Source organism: Aythya ferina (assembly GCF_964211825.1).
Source record: "Aythya ferina genome assembly, chromosome: 15".
NCBI lineage: Eukaryota > Metazoa > Chordata > Aves > Anseriformes > Anatidae > Aythya > Aythya ferina.
The window spans coordinates 3,039,202-3,052,341 of NC_140314.1; the positions used below are offsets into that span (position 1 = coordinate 3,039,202).

A 13,140-nucleotide genomic window follows, 5' to 3' on the forward strand; every position below is an offset into this window, starting at 1 on the left:
CCCCAGCCCGCAGACGCACGCACACACGCAGCCGGCGAGCGGGCGAGGGACAGACCCCTCGGCTTTCATCTACGACACAGTCATTCAAGCTCCGCTTCTGTCGTATAAGCAGTTTTCCAGCTTCCCCCCGCCCCCTGCAACGCACACGCTCTGCATTGCATCCTATTCATATGTTTTCAATCATTGCCATTTCGGTATTTAAAACAAAAGCGCACATGCCCCCCCCCTCCTCTCCTCACACCCCCTTTCCCCAAGCCGCCGGCACGCTCCGGTTCGGAGAAGCGAGCCCCCCCCCTCTCCCCGGGCTCGTCAGTCCTTGGCTGGTTTGTTTGTTTATTAATGTCAGCGGATGAATTTTGGGGGGGGATCAATTTTGCCGTGGGAGAAAAGGGAGCGGGGAGGGGAGGTGGAAGTCCCGCTGCGGGGCTATCCAAAACGCACAGCCAGATGTGCGAGCCCCGGGATCCAGCTGCCTCGCCGCTAAATCCCTTTCTCCTGCCCCGCCAGCCCCGCTTGCCCACCGAGGAAAAGAAAGAAAATAGATCAAGTTCTCACGTGCAGACAACGGCGGGGGCAGCCAGGCGCCTGGCCGCGGTGGCACCGCAACTTTTGCAAGTCGAGCGGCGTGCACGCCGCCGGCTCCCGCAGGAGAAGCAGCCCTCCCTCCCCTCCAAGCCTCCCCCTGCCCCGTTGTTTTTTTATTTATTTATTTATTATTATTATTATTATTTTTATTTGAACTTCAGGAAAAGTCGGAGGCAGGACGAGCAAAACGCATCCGTCTCCTCCCCGCGCCGAGGCACAAACATCCCGAGCCTTCAGCCCCCCCGAGCTTTGTTCCGACACCCATCCGTCGGCAAGTCCGTGGGGTTTCTGGACCGGTTGCAGATTTCTTTATTACTTCCAGCAAAGCCAAGCAGCCCCCTCCCCTGCGGGCAGGACACACACACACACACGCACACGCACACACACGGACCAGCACCGTGCATCCATTCGGTCGCCGCGGCACACGAGTTGCACAAGGGAAAAATAAACCCCGGAGAAAGCCCCGTCCGCACAACCCCCCCCTCACCCCCTCCCGCCTCCAATCCTGCTGCAGCCTCGATAAAAAGACAGAAAAAGGCAAAAAGCACAAAGATGTAGCTTGCAACAATACCTGCGATGTTCCTTGCTCTCTCCTCTCTCTCCTGCTGTCTCTCTCTCCTCCTCTTCCAGAGCACAGTAGCCAGATTAGATCCTTAGAAAAAAAAATGTGAGAAATAGCACAATTCTCTTTTTTTTTTTTTTTTTTCCTTTTTTTTTTTTTTTTCGCTTCCCTTCTCAGCAGCCCTTCCGAGCTCCTTCACTAACCATTATTCATAGACCACTAGGGGATATAAGGTAATTAGAAACGGCCCTATAGCATCCAGCCTGAAAATGTAATGCCAGCGGTAGGAGTGGTGGAGGGCTCTGGCTGCGGGCGGCTCCAGCAGACAGGAGAAAGTGCTCGGTGGAGCTAGGGACGAGGTGAGAAGTGGGGCGGAGGAGAGGGCGAGCGGCCACCGTGCCGCTGCCTCCTGGCCCCGCAGAGACGCGGCCGGCGGCGGGCAGGGGCGGCCGAGGGGTTTGTTTGGGTTCTGGGGGGGGATTTTATTATTTTTTATTATTTTTTTTTAATTTTTTTTTTTATTATTATTTTTTTTTTCGGAGCGGGTCGCCGGCTTGCCGTGCCCGCGCGAGCTGCGCTGTGTGCGTGGTGTGTGTGTGTGTGCGTGTGTGTGTGTGTTTGTGCCAGGAATAGCAATCAGCAGAGGCAGCACACAGAGCGCAAAAATGCCATCATGCAGGGTCAACAGAAAGCTGCAGACATTTTTTTTTTTTCCTCTCTCTCTCTCTTTTTTTTTTTTTTCTTTTTTTTTTTTTACAGGCTTAATCCTCTGGAGCGGGGGAGAGCGCAAAGGAGGAGGCTGCTGCCTCCTTTATAGTTTTGATTTTTTTTTTTTTTCCTCTCCCAGCCTCGCAGGATCACATTAACCCCCCCACACACCTTTTTCCCTTACGTGTGTGTGTCCCCCCCCCTCGCCCCACCGACACCTCCCCGGCCCCGCAGCGGGGCGATGCTGGGCTAGGTGGGCTCGCACGGCAGCGGGGATGGGGAGAAAAAAGGGGGGAGGCAGCGCGGGGGGGGGGTGGAGGCAAATGAACAAATCACACCTGCAGCTCTCGGCGCGGCACAGCCAGCTGCAGCCGACCGACAGGAAAAATACAGGCTGCCGGCGCCGCGCATCTGCGGGGATTTAGGTGCGCGCTGCCCGGCTGATTTGGGGTCGGTGGCAGCTCGTCGTTGGGCACCCTCGCTTTTTTTTGGGGTGCTTCGAGGATGGGGAGGAAAGGGAGAGCGTAACAAAGAGCCCTCCTTCCCCGCACGCTGCTTTGATTTATTTCCCCAGGGGAAATAAAAAGCCGGAGCAGAGGCGAGGAAAAGGGGGACGGACCCCGGGTGCGGGGTAAGGACGGCGTGGGTGGCCCCAGCACCCCGGGGTGCAGCCCCGCGTGCGCTCGCTCCGGCTGAAAGGGTGCAAAGGCTCAGCCCTGCTCTGGGCTGCGCTGCTCTAATTGAGGCAGAGCCGTTCACCTTGATAGCGCAGCGCGGCACGCGGGGGGCTGGAGAGCTATTTGATCCGCTTCCAAGGTGCTGCCTTTCCGTTCAACCCCTTGCTCTTGAAGGATGGATAACCAGGCCCTCTCTTTTCCCTGTTAATTACTCGAGATACCGCGGATCAAGCTGCAAAATAGACCGAAATCCTCCTAAGGGGACCCAGTGGCTGACGAAGCAGACCGCTCGCTCTCGTCTCCCCAGCCCCAGCCCCACAGCTCCAACCCCACAGCGCGCTCGAGGCCACCCCGGCCAGCCCACGTGTGCCTCTGCGAGATGGGAACATGAGCTGGGACCTCGTGGCTCTCCGGGGACTGGGTGCTTATCCCCCAAACCACCGGCCCCAAACCCATCATGGGGAATTGCACCGCCACCATTCGGCGCTGTGGGCTGCAACCGCAACCCTGCCAGCCCAGTACAACCCAGTACAACCCAGTACAACCCAGTAAAACCCTGTAAAGCTGGGGTGGGATGTACCCAACAGGCAGCAGCCCCAGCTGCTCCTGTGGGATGGGGAGGAGACCGAAGGATTTGGAAGTTGTACACCACAGTCCCACCAAGTCACAATCCGGTGCAGCCGGGTCACGTTTTAAATCCCCGGCTCCTGGGATCCCGTGGTTTTGGGGGAATCTCAGCCTCACGTTTCTGAGACCCTGGCTCGTGTCAAGGAGTGAGGTGGAAACTGTAAGGCCCCCACGAGCCCCCTGTGCAAACGAAATCGCCACCGAACGCTTTGCGCGTTACACGCTGGGATTTTTCCGGCAGCTCTGGAGCTCCGCGGCTGCGACGGACGGGTTCAGAAAGGCTGATTTGGGGATTTTTCAGCACTTCTGAGGTGACGGTGCCAACGTCATCCCCGTTCATGTGCGTGACGTGCTGCATCTCCCTCAGCCTGACCCCACCGTGCCCAACCGTCGCCTAGCAGAGCAATTAAGGCCGCTCGTTAAAGCCCCCGAGCTCCTGGAGGATGCCGCTGCGCGGTTGTGCCGAAGGGAAAGTTTCTTTTTGACAAAACCCGGCCCAAAACCCGTGCCGTGCGCGTTGGCTACGGCCCTCGTGCCCCTCGCATCTGGCGCCTGCCTCCGAGGAGCAAATCTCGCCCCTGAGCTGCCATGGAGCCAGCACAAGTGGCACGGAAAAGCCTCTCCCCTGCGCCCGCCCGCGTGCGCGGAGGGCAGGGCTCACCTTGCCAAGAAAAGTCAGAGGCTTCCCTGGAAGCAACCCCCCCGCTGGGGGCTAAAAAAATAATGACTCATTGCCATGTCATTTCTGGAGCTGCTAAAACAAAGGCGCTCCGGCTCCGGAGGTGTCTCGCCACGGCGACCTACAAAGATAAAGCTTCCTCCCTGCTCCTCCTCCTCCTCCCAGTGGGAAAAATGAGTCCCAGCCCGGGTCCTGCCGGGCTCCTCTGGCCCCACAGCTCTGTGGTTCCCATGTGGGATGCGTTTGGTTGCTCTCCATCAGCTGAGCCCCCGCAGCCAGCTCTTGGTTGCCACCACCCGGTGCTGGGGCTGCGCCCTGCGCCCCCCACTCTTGGTTCCTGGTGCGCGGGGACCCCGCGTCCCCTCCTCCAGCTCCCACCCAGCGCCACGCACCAGCTCCGAGCGGATCTGATGGATTTCCATCTCCTAACTTCGCCCTTCGGGCTATTTCTAATGAGCTTCCTGGTGTTTTTTTAAAAAAAAACTTCATCTCACAGCGCAGCAGCTCTCGGGACGATTGTGCCTACAAGGATGCTCCAGATCCATCATATCGTGGTCAACGGCACCTTGCTCCTCACCAGCTCTGCCTGGTGCTCGGGACGAAGCCATGAGACCCTTTTCCCTCCCTCCCGAGCTGCAATCAGGCTTTTGGGGCCTCAAAAAACACGTTGTCCTGGTGCCTGCACTGCCTTGATGTTCACCAGTGTGCAGCAGCAACGCCCTAGGCGAAGAGCCACCAAATTTGCCAGTGTCCCCCCAGCCCCACCATCTCCCTGCTGCCCCCGTGTCCCCATCCCAAACCTCCCAGCAGCTCCATTTGCCCCCCAGGCTTCCTAGGAGAGGAATCGGGAGCTTGGCTTTCTGCTCCTCTGGTGCTTTAATGAGTTTCTGGGTGCCCAGCACGTCGCTGCTGCACGCCACGACCCCTCCAGCACCGTTGTGCTCCCTCGGCGTGCCAAAACCCCTCATCTCGAAGGCTTTCCGTGGTGGGAGAGCAGCGATTATTTCCCTCAAAAGGTCTCTTATAATGGAAACCATCTCTCCATCCCTCCTCGGCCTCCTCCCGCCGTGACCCAGGCTCCGTGGAGAGGAGCTCTGCTCCGAGGCAGCGCCGTGTTTCCATGGAAAGAGTGAATAGCCGAGTCTTCCCAGCGGTTTATTAGAATTCCTTTTACTTCGATGGAGAGTTTTAGAGCAAAGTAAAAAGGCTTTAATGTGGGGCTAATGGAGCCCCTGGGAAGTGCAGGAAGGAAATCTCCCCTGGAGAAGAGGAGGCGTGAGGAGAGGGAGGGCAACATTCAAGACAAATTCCTGGACAGGTTGAAATTTTTTGCAGAAGCCATCTCAGGCAGCGAGAAATGGAAATGAATGTTTGTTTTATTTTTAACAGATGTTACAAAAGACCTGCCAGTAATTCAGCGAACGATGCAAAACCTAGATCCCACTCACTTTTCCCGGCATGTCTTCCATTCCCTCCCTCTCCTGCTCTGTAAGAATGCTTATTTGCATTTAACATATCATATTTAAAAAAATATATTAAGCAATAAAATAACAATCTTAAGCCACTTCATTTCCTCTTTCCCTAAGGCTTTGGTTTCAGTTTAAATCCTTGGTTGTAGCAGCTATTAATTGTTTTTAATAAATTTCCCTGTCTCCTCCTGTTTCCCAAGCCCGTAGCCTCGCCACCGTGGCGGTTGCCCTCTTTGCCTTTCCCCTGGCCCGTTTTCTCCTTGCTCGTGCCCTGCTCCGAGGGACTCGACGGCTTTTGACTCTGCAAAGTGTCGGGAGCACACCCACCACCGCTCCCTGCCCGCCGAGACCCAGCGGAAAATCCAGGTCTTGGCGGCTGCGGGGAGGAGCTGGGGAGGTGGCGAGGGGAGGAGGAGCCCGTGGCTGAGACAGGAGCCACGCTCTGCCCGGCTCTGACCACTTTCCATGTCCTAAAAACCACTTTCCATGTCCTAAAAACCGGGGGCAGACTCCAGCTGCTGTGCGAGTTGACATGGACATGCCATGGGCAGGGGGAGAGGCGGCGCTGAGCCCCCCAGCATCGCCCAGAGGCTGAGCCCAACCCCGCGGCACCCACCCACACGTGCAGGTTCCCTGGGAGAAACGGGGCAGGATTTGGGGGCAGCCAGCGGCCAGCTTTGAAGGGGAGCTAAACCCAAACGTGATGCCAGGGTGGTATTTTGGGGGGAAAGGGTGAAATACGGCACACGGAAACGGAGCTGGGAAGATGGCACCAGGGCAGAGGAGCTGAAAGCAGAGCGCGCAACGCCGTGCCCTGAACGTGTGCCCTGACTGTCTCAGCGTGCCAGGCCTCCTAAAAATTAGCCAGTTTGCCAGCTCCGGGTTTAACCTTTGAGGACGGTTTGACCTTTGGCGACGAAACGCAAGCCGCAACGTGCCCGCTTTTAATGCCTAACCACAGGAAACCGCTCCTCTCCTCCCCGTACGCCTGAAAGAGCAAGGTCCTGCAGAAAGCTGCGGGCAGGAGCCCTGGGCACCCTGCCTGCCCGGCGGATATTGCCCAAACGAGAGGGAATCAGGCTGATTTTCTGTCCCATTTCCCTTTGGCTCCCCTGCACGCACAGCCCAAGCCATATTTCAGCCACGGCGATGCCTCGTCTGCAGGATCCCGAGCCGGGAAGGAGGAGAGGGGCTCTGGAAAGCATCTACGGGGCAGCACGGATACACGGGGGGTGCCTCTGCGCCCTTCACAAATCCTCAGCTCCAATTTCCAGGCAGAAAATGGCATCCATGTGCAGCTCCAGGTGACGGGGGAAAGCTGGCTGCTTTCGCCGAGCTTCCTCCTCTCCCCGTTCCGATCCTGCACCTGGTTAGCAACCGTCGGAAAGAGGTTAATCACAGCCCTTAAATCAGGAACCTTGTTGCGGTATGCTCGGGATGCACATCTGTGCTCTCCACGTCTCCTCCCCGCCGGCATTTGGGAGAAGGCGCCATGCCAAAAAAAAAAAAAAAACAAAAACCCGCAAACGAGCCCAGTTCCCCCCTAAAGGAGCGCCGAGCATCCCAGCGCGTGGCACCCCGCTAATCCCCGGCCCCACTGGCTGCGGGTTGGAGGGGTCCTGGCTCCTGCGACGTTGGTAGAAAATGTTTTTTCGAGGGTTGGGCTTTTTCTGGCCGTGATGGAGGGGCGGAGGTGTCAGCACCCGTGGGGAACGATCCGGACTCGGCGCTCTCAGCAGGGGAAGGGCTGCAGCTCCCGCAACCGGCAGCCACCTGGCTCTGCTGCTGGCGTTCAAGCGTTGCAAAGCCCGGCCTGGCCTCGCTATTTCTAGATTCGTCCCAGGGGATCACCCTGCTCTCCCCGTTTTGGGAAAAACAAGCGTTTCTGAGCACCGCAGCTCTTCCGAGGAGAGCCCAGCTGGTGCTCGGCAGAGCTCACCGGCGGGGACGGAGGCTTTTGCGCGCGTGCACGCACACACACGCGCGTGCACAGCCGGGAAAATGGAGAGGAATTGATCCTGGAGGCTAAATCTCTTTTGTTCTAGCCCCGTTCCTGTAACTGGATCTCCCCGGGTCTCGGCGCAGCGGATCGCATCGCTTTGCATGCCTTCCCCCGGTGCCAGCTCGTCACATTCCCCCGCCGGTGGCGGGGAGGGGACGCGCGAGGGGCAGCGCTGCTCACGGCGCTTGTTTACCTCGCAGCCGCGCACGAGGGGCGCACGGCGGTAATGAGCAGAAGCCAAGAGGGAGCAGATTGCAAATCCACGGCACGAGACCACCCCCGGCTCGCGGGCTGCCCCCTTTTTCACGAGGTGCCCCCGTTCTCCTCCCCGCAGGGCCACCCCGTGCCCGGACAGGCTCCTCTCCTGCCTTTCCTCCCCGGTGCCTCGTCTGGGCTGCAGAAATGCTGATTCACGGAGCCCAGCACGGGCAGCACCGGGGAGGCAGGCGAGGAGCCCCGGCTGAGGCTGCTGCCTCTGCACCGTGCCGCCCGTGTGCCACCCCGGGCGCTTTCACACCAGTGATTAGCGCCAACGCTGCGACGCGAAGACGCTGCAGATTAATCTGCTCTGCGCTTTTTTCCTAGCACCTCTTACCCAGCGGCTCTCAGAAACGGTAATTCATGCCCCCGGAGAGCGAGCTTGCTGGTTTTATCCCCATTCTGCAGGGGGGGAAAGCCAGGTTAAAGGATTTATGTGATGTGCCAGGGACACAGAGAGCGGCTGGGACACCGTGATGGGGACAGGGATGTCCCGGGCTCGGTGGCCACGGGGAGGGAGCGCAGGGAGGGAGGTGAGGCGGGTGGCTGTGCCCGGGGGATTGCTTGGCTTTCCAAGAGGAGCTGCCAGAGCAATGGGGTGTGTACCCCGGTGACATCCTGGTCCCCAAAGCCATGGTAGGCACACTGTGAACCCGCCTGCTGCGCATCACCTCCACTCTCCTGCCAGCGCCGTGCATCTGGTGCTGTGCCTCTGCCTGATCACACAAGTCCAGCGGCCCCTGCCCGAAATTAGAGACAGCAAAATGATGCTTTTTTTGGGGCAGGCTGTGGCGATGGGGTTCCCAACAGCCCGGGGCAGGCAAAAGTCCTGCAAAAGGAGGAATCGGATGCCCGAGCCTCCTGCTTGGCACAAGTCCGGCTCCCTTCTCTCTAGGGCGACCACAAAACCCTGCAGAAGAGCTCAGGTAAACAAATCCAACCTATTTTAACCCATCCTGCCCGTTCAGCTGAATTCAGCATCCTTCCTCCTCCCTGGGGCCGCGTTTCACCCCAGAGTCACCCGCATCTCTGCGATGGATGCGGTGATGGGAACGCTTTGGGACACCACGGGCTGAGCAGCACGACATGACGTGGATTCTCCTCGCACTCCTCCCCATGCTGTGGCCATCGGGGCTGGCTCAGCACCGCTCAGCCCAAGCAGGACCCGGCCTGGAGCAGCTCATGCAGGAGGCAAGAGCTGGTGAGCCAGGCAGCGAGGCCAATGCCTCCCCGCGCCCTCTCCATGCCTCTGCGAGCTGCAGTGGCCAGGGGACAACAGGGCATGGGGAAAACAACCCTGGCCACTGCTGCCTGCAGCACCGAGCCTCAGACCTAAAACCACCTTTCCCTTTCTCCCCCTCGTGCTCTGCAGGGCCGTGTTTAAGCCGTGCCGCTCCCCTGATCCCCCCGTGCACGGGTGACCGCCTGCCCGCAGCTGGCGCGGGTTCCTCTCGGCTCACGGGGGGCTTCTGAATAGATTTCCACCATGCAAATGTAAAGGCCCCAGTGGGTTTGAATAGGAGCCCTTGAGGTATTATCTCAGCAGTGCCTCGAGGCAACCACCTGAATCCTTCCATGACTCGCTGGCCTGCTGCAAAAACCCGAAATGTCTCCAGCGGCGGGGGATTACGGGCAGAAGAGGCTCCCGGGGACCCCACAGACGGGGGAGCTGCTGCTGGCCACGCACACCCAGCCCTTGGAAAAGCAGGCATGGTAATGCCAAGACACCCAGGCAGGAAACCGAGCTGAAGTTTTCACATTAATCATATCAAGCTCTATTCTTTTTCATCTATTTCAAGGCGAGTCAAAAAGAGGTTCACACTCTCCCCTGGCAAACCACAGAGGATGACGTGAGCCTGTCTCTTGCATTGCAAGTAGAGTGTGTCAAGCAATTAGCAAGTAATCAGGAATTCAGATGTGGTGGGCAGGATACGATCCCTCAAAGAGCTGGCAGGAGCAGAACCCAGCCCGGAGATCCCCATCAGGCGGGGAAGGCAGCAGAGGGAGCAGGGGCTGTTGGTGAGCTGTCCTCGCGCAGACACCGTGCCAGCAGAGCCTGCTGCCACAAACCACCTCGCCGTCAGCCTGTGCTGGGGCTGAGAGGCCCCAGAGATTTCCCCTCACTCATTTCCAGCCTCGGCAAGGCGGCCAGGCCAACGCAAGGTGCTGTTCCCCCGGCATCCAGCGCCCCTTCCCGATGCGCTTCGAGGTTGCGCCAATTCTTTTTGCCGTCCCCACTCCTGGCCGTGCTCAGCACCCTCCCGACACCTCAGCGGTGCCCTGCTGAAGCCAGCATCCCACAATTTGTGCTGGGGTGAGAGCCGGAGCGAGCCCAGCCCAGCACCCACACCCCACGGCGCTGGGCACCGCGGGCACGGCACCCACCGCGCGCACCCGGGGCGGCGCGGCACGGGGCCGGCGGCGAGGATCCAGAAGGAGCAGGAGGGTGGCAAGGGGGACGCCTCATCTGCCAGCCGCCCCTCTCCTGCCATTGCCAAGGTAGCACAGACAATGCTATCTGCCGGGGCCGTCAGCCGGCCCTCCTCCCGCCGCCCCTTCAGCCAGCAACCTCTCCATCTGTCTCCAGATGGGGTGTTTCTACCACTCCAGTCAAACCAATTCAGAGTGGAACAATGATGCTTTGTTAACAAAACAATTTTTGTGTGTCAAGCCCTCCTTCTTGCGGTTTTTCTCCCCCCCCCGAGTCCCCAGTGGGTCAGCTTTGTGTGGCGTCCTACATTTTGTTGTTTCTTTCACATTTTAAAGGCTCCATATTTTCGTACAAAAGGTGCCTGCGGAGCAGCTTTTATCTGCGAGGCAAGATTTGACACATACGCAGATCACAATTGCGACAGGAGGTTCGTGATGTGGTGGTTAAGGGTGGTGTCAGGACCTTCAGAGTGATGAAGCATTATTTCCAGTGATTTTTGCCTCCGGGATAAAAATTAGAGCTGGTCCTACGGCTGCGTCTGAGGCTTCTGCGAGCTGCAATCACCCAGGGGCTGACGGAGGGGAAGTTTGAGGGAAGATGCGCTCGTAAACCTCATCCAGCATCCCCTGGCGTGGCTGTGTGAGTACAGCCCATTTTCTCCCTTTTCTCCCCGTTAAAACCTCAGCCTCACCGTGGCCGGTGCCCCACGGGGAGGTCCCGGGCTGTGCTTGACTTCTCCCCAGCTGCACGGGTTGGGATTTGCCCCTTTGGCCAGCAGCAGGGAGGAAATTTCCCTTTTTTCTTCTAAAGACGTCTCCGCAGCACAGGCCTCCACGAAAAGCAGCTTTCCCCTTCCTTTCCTTTCCTTTTTTTTTTTTTTCTTTTTTTTTTTTTAGTGCCCTGAAGCAACAAGCACACAAACCACCTCCTGCTCCGCACACAGCCAGCAGCTCACAGCAAACACCCGACCCACCGGCTCCAAAGCAAACAGCCCTGTGCTCCTGAGCGGGCTGGCAATTCCTACACAAGTGGGACTTTTTCTTCCAGCTCTCCCCCCCGCAGTCCCCTCCTCCTTCCTGTCCTCAGGTAACTGCATCTTCATGGAAACACCACCGCTTCTCTGAGCCAACCCCTCCTGCTCCGTGCCAACACCTCGCTGCTTTCGAGACCAGAGCTGCGGGGACCTCCTGTGCTGTGTCCTCTCCCCCAGCCCTTCCCAGCTCCGTTTGCAGCCGCTGTCTCCCCACCTGCTGCCCTGCGCCCTGAGCCCACCAGGAATGAGGGATCCCTCCCAAAATGTGCTCTGAAGAAGCCTCCTCAGCCACCTTGGCCCTCTGGGCTCGGTCAGAGTTTGTGCCGTGCGTCTCCAGAGGAAGGAATGTGCTCAGAGAAGGGAGAACCGGGATAATCCCAATCCCCATCCCAATTCCCCGTTTGGAAACTCCTCCGCAGAGCGGCGCACCGGACAGCATCTCTTTTCCAAGCCAGCAGCTCCGCGTGGACGGACCCTCGCTGCAAGCTCGCTTCTGCACGGCTGCGAGCAGGGGAAGTCCGGGCACTTCAGAGAAAGATCTGAAGCTTGTTGGGGGGCAATTAGCCTCAGGGATGCCAAAACCTGGTTGTTTGGGGGCTCGGATGGAGCATCTCTGGCCTGTGCTCGATGGAGATGACTTCGGTTTGCAGCAAGGCTGATGGGGCTGGCTTTGGGGAGCGTGCTCCCACTGCCGCAGCTCGTTTTGGGCACGTCGCACGCACCCACCAGGGTGCTGAGGGCCGGTGCTGAGCGGCGGCACCGTGTCCCCTTCCCCACACCTCCCGCTGGAATCCAGCCCGGAGCCGTCTCTTCACGAGGACTTCGAAGGAAGCCCAGAATTAAGCCTCCTCGGTGCTTTTTTTATATGTAAAATGCCGAATTTAGCTGCTAATGGCAATTCCCAGCAGAAAAGGATGGTTAGCAGTGGCTGGGATATTTATGAACACTTTCTAAGCAAGCGCTGTGAGGCAGGAAATCTATCGGTCCTCCTGGAAAGCTCCCCGGCTGCTGTTAGGCAGCTGAACACCAAGTTTCAGCTCGGCTTTTGCCCGTGGTGCTCTGCCACGCACGTACCCTCCCCGTGTCTTCGTCAGCCCCTTTTTGGTGGCCATACACAGGTGTCACCGGCCCCTGCCTGGCCCAGGGGTACAGCCAGGTCTCCATCCTTCCCCAGACGTTCAGGGGGGTCCCATCGATGGCAAACAGCTTGGGGGGTACCCCAGGGGTCTCCTCAGCCGCGGTGTGGGGCTGACACGTGCCGTGCCCGTGCCCTGTGTTTTTGGGAAGCTCTCACTGAGAACACGTTGGTTTTCCCCAGCAAAGCCAGCGAAGAATTTACCCAGGGAATTTCTCTTTCCCGGGACAGAAAACCAGCTTTGAGCGGGCTGCTAGCAGCTAACCGCAAGCTCCTCAGCAGCAGCCAGGGTGAAAGCATTCCCACTCCAGATCTCCTTTTATGTCCACGGCACGGTACTCCGGTGGAGGGCTCTCTTGCTAAGAAAAGCCGTGCTAACTCCCAGCAAGGCGCTCCAGGTACGGGAGCCAGCTCCCCTGCGCGCCTCCCTCGGTCCCCCTGAGCAGCCGAGGTGTCCTTAATTCCTCCTCCCATCCCCTCCAAGCCCTGGCTGGCTCAGCTCTCAAGCTGCAAGGCTGCTTCTCCTCCCCAAACGCTTCTCACGGGGTTTCGGGAGGAAGGCAGCCTGCTCGAGTCCCCCAGCCCGCTGCTGGGTGCTTCTGGGGCTTTCCGCCCCGCGCCTCCTTTGTCCCGCACGCTGCGGGCAGACAGACAGAAGGTTCCCACCCGAAACCCACCTCTCCCCTCTGCCTTCAGCTGAGCCCAAACAAAAAACAGATGGAGAACGAAACGCTGGCAGGGGGAAGCATATGGGTTGCACTTGCGGCAGCCCTCCTGGAGCTGCGGTGTAGCCCTCCTGCCGCGGGGTCCCAGAGGGTCCCGCTACCCCCCTGCCCTGCCAAGCAGCCTGGAGGTGGAAGGGACACAGGGAGGGAAGGGAAACCGAGAGGTTGGCACCTGAGGACGGTCCAGGAGGAGCAATTTCATCCTCCAAGCAGGATCTGTGCGATGCACAGCACACAGGGTTGGGCACA

The 13,140-nt window shown here is 58.9% G+C and overlaps 1 protein-coding gene across 2 annotated transcripts in view; it reads right to left on the reverse strand.

Annotated features, from left to right (window-relative positions):
* The window catches only part of RAI1 (retinoic acid induced 1), a 69,050-nt gene that overhangs the window by 34,486 nt on the left and 21,424 nt on the right, over nucleotides 1–13,140 (reverse strand). Inside the window, exon 2 of one of the 2 annotated variants that reach the window (XM_084536209.1) lies at nucleotides 1,157–1,237. The exons of the other annotated variant lie outside the window; for it this stretch is intronic. The gene's annotated coding sequence lies outside the window, so the exon portion shown is untranslated. The remainder of the gene's footprint in view (nucleotides 1–1,156; nucleotides 1,238–13,140) is intronic. 2 annotated transcript variants of the gene reach the window in all.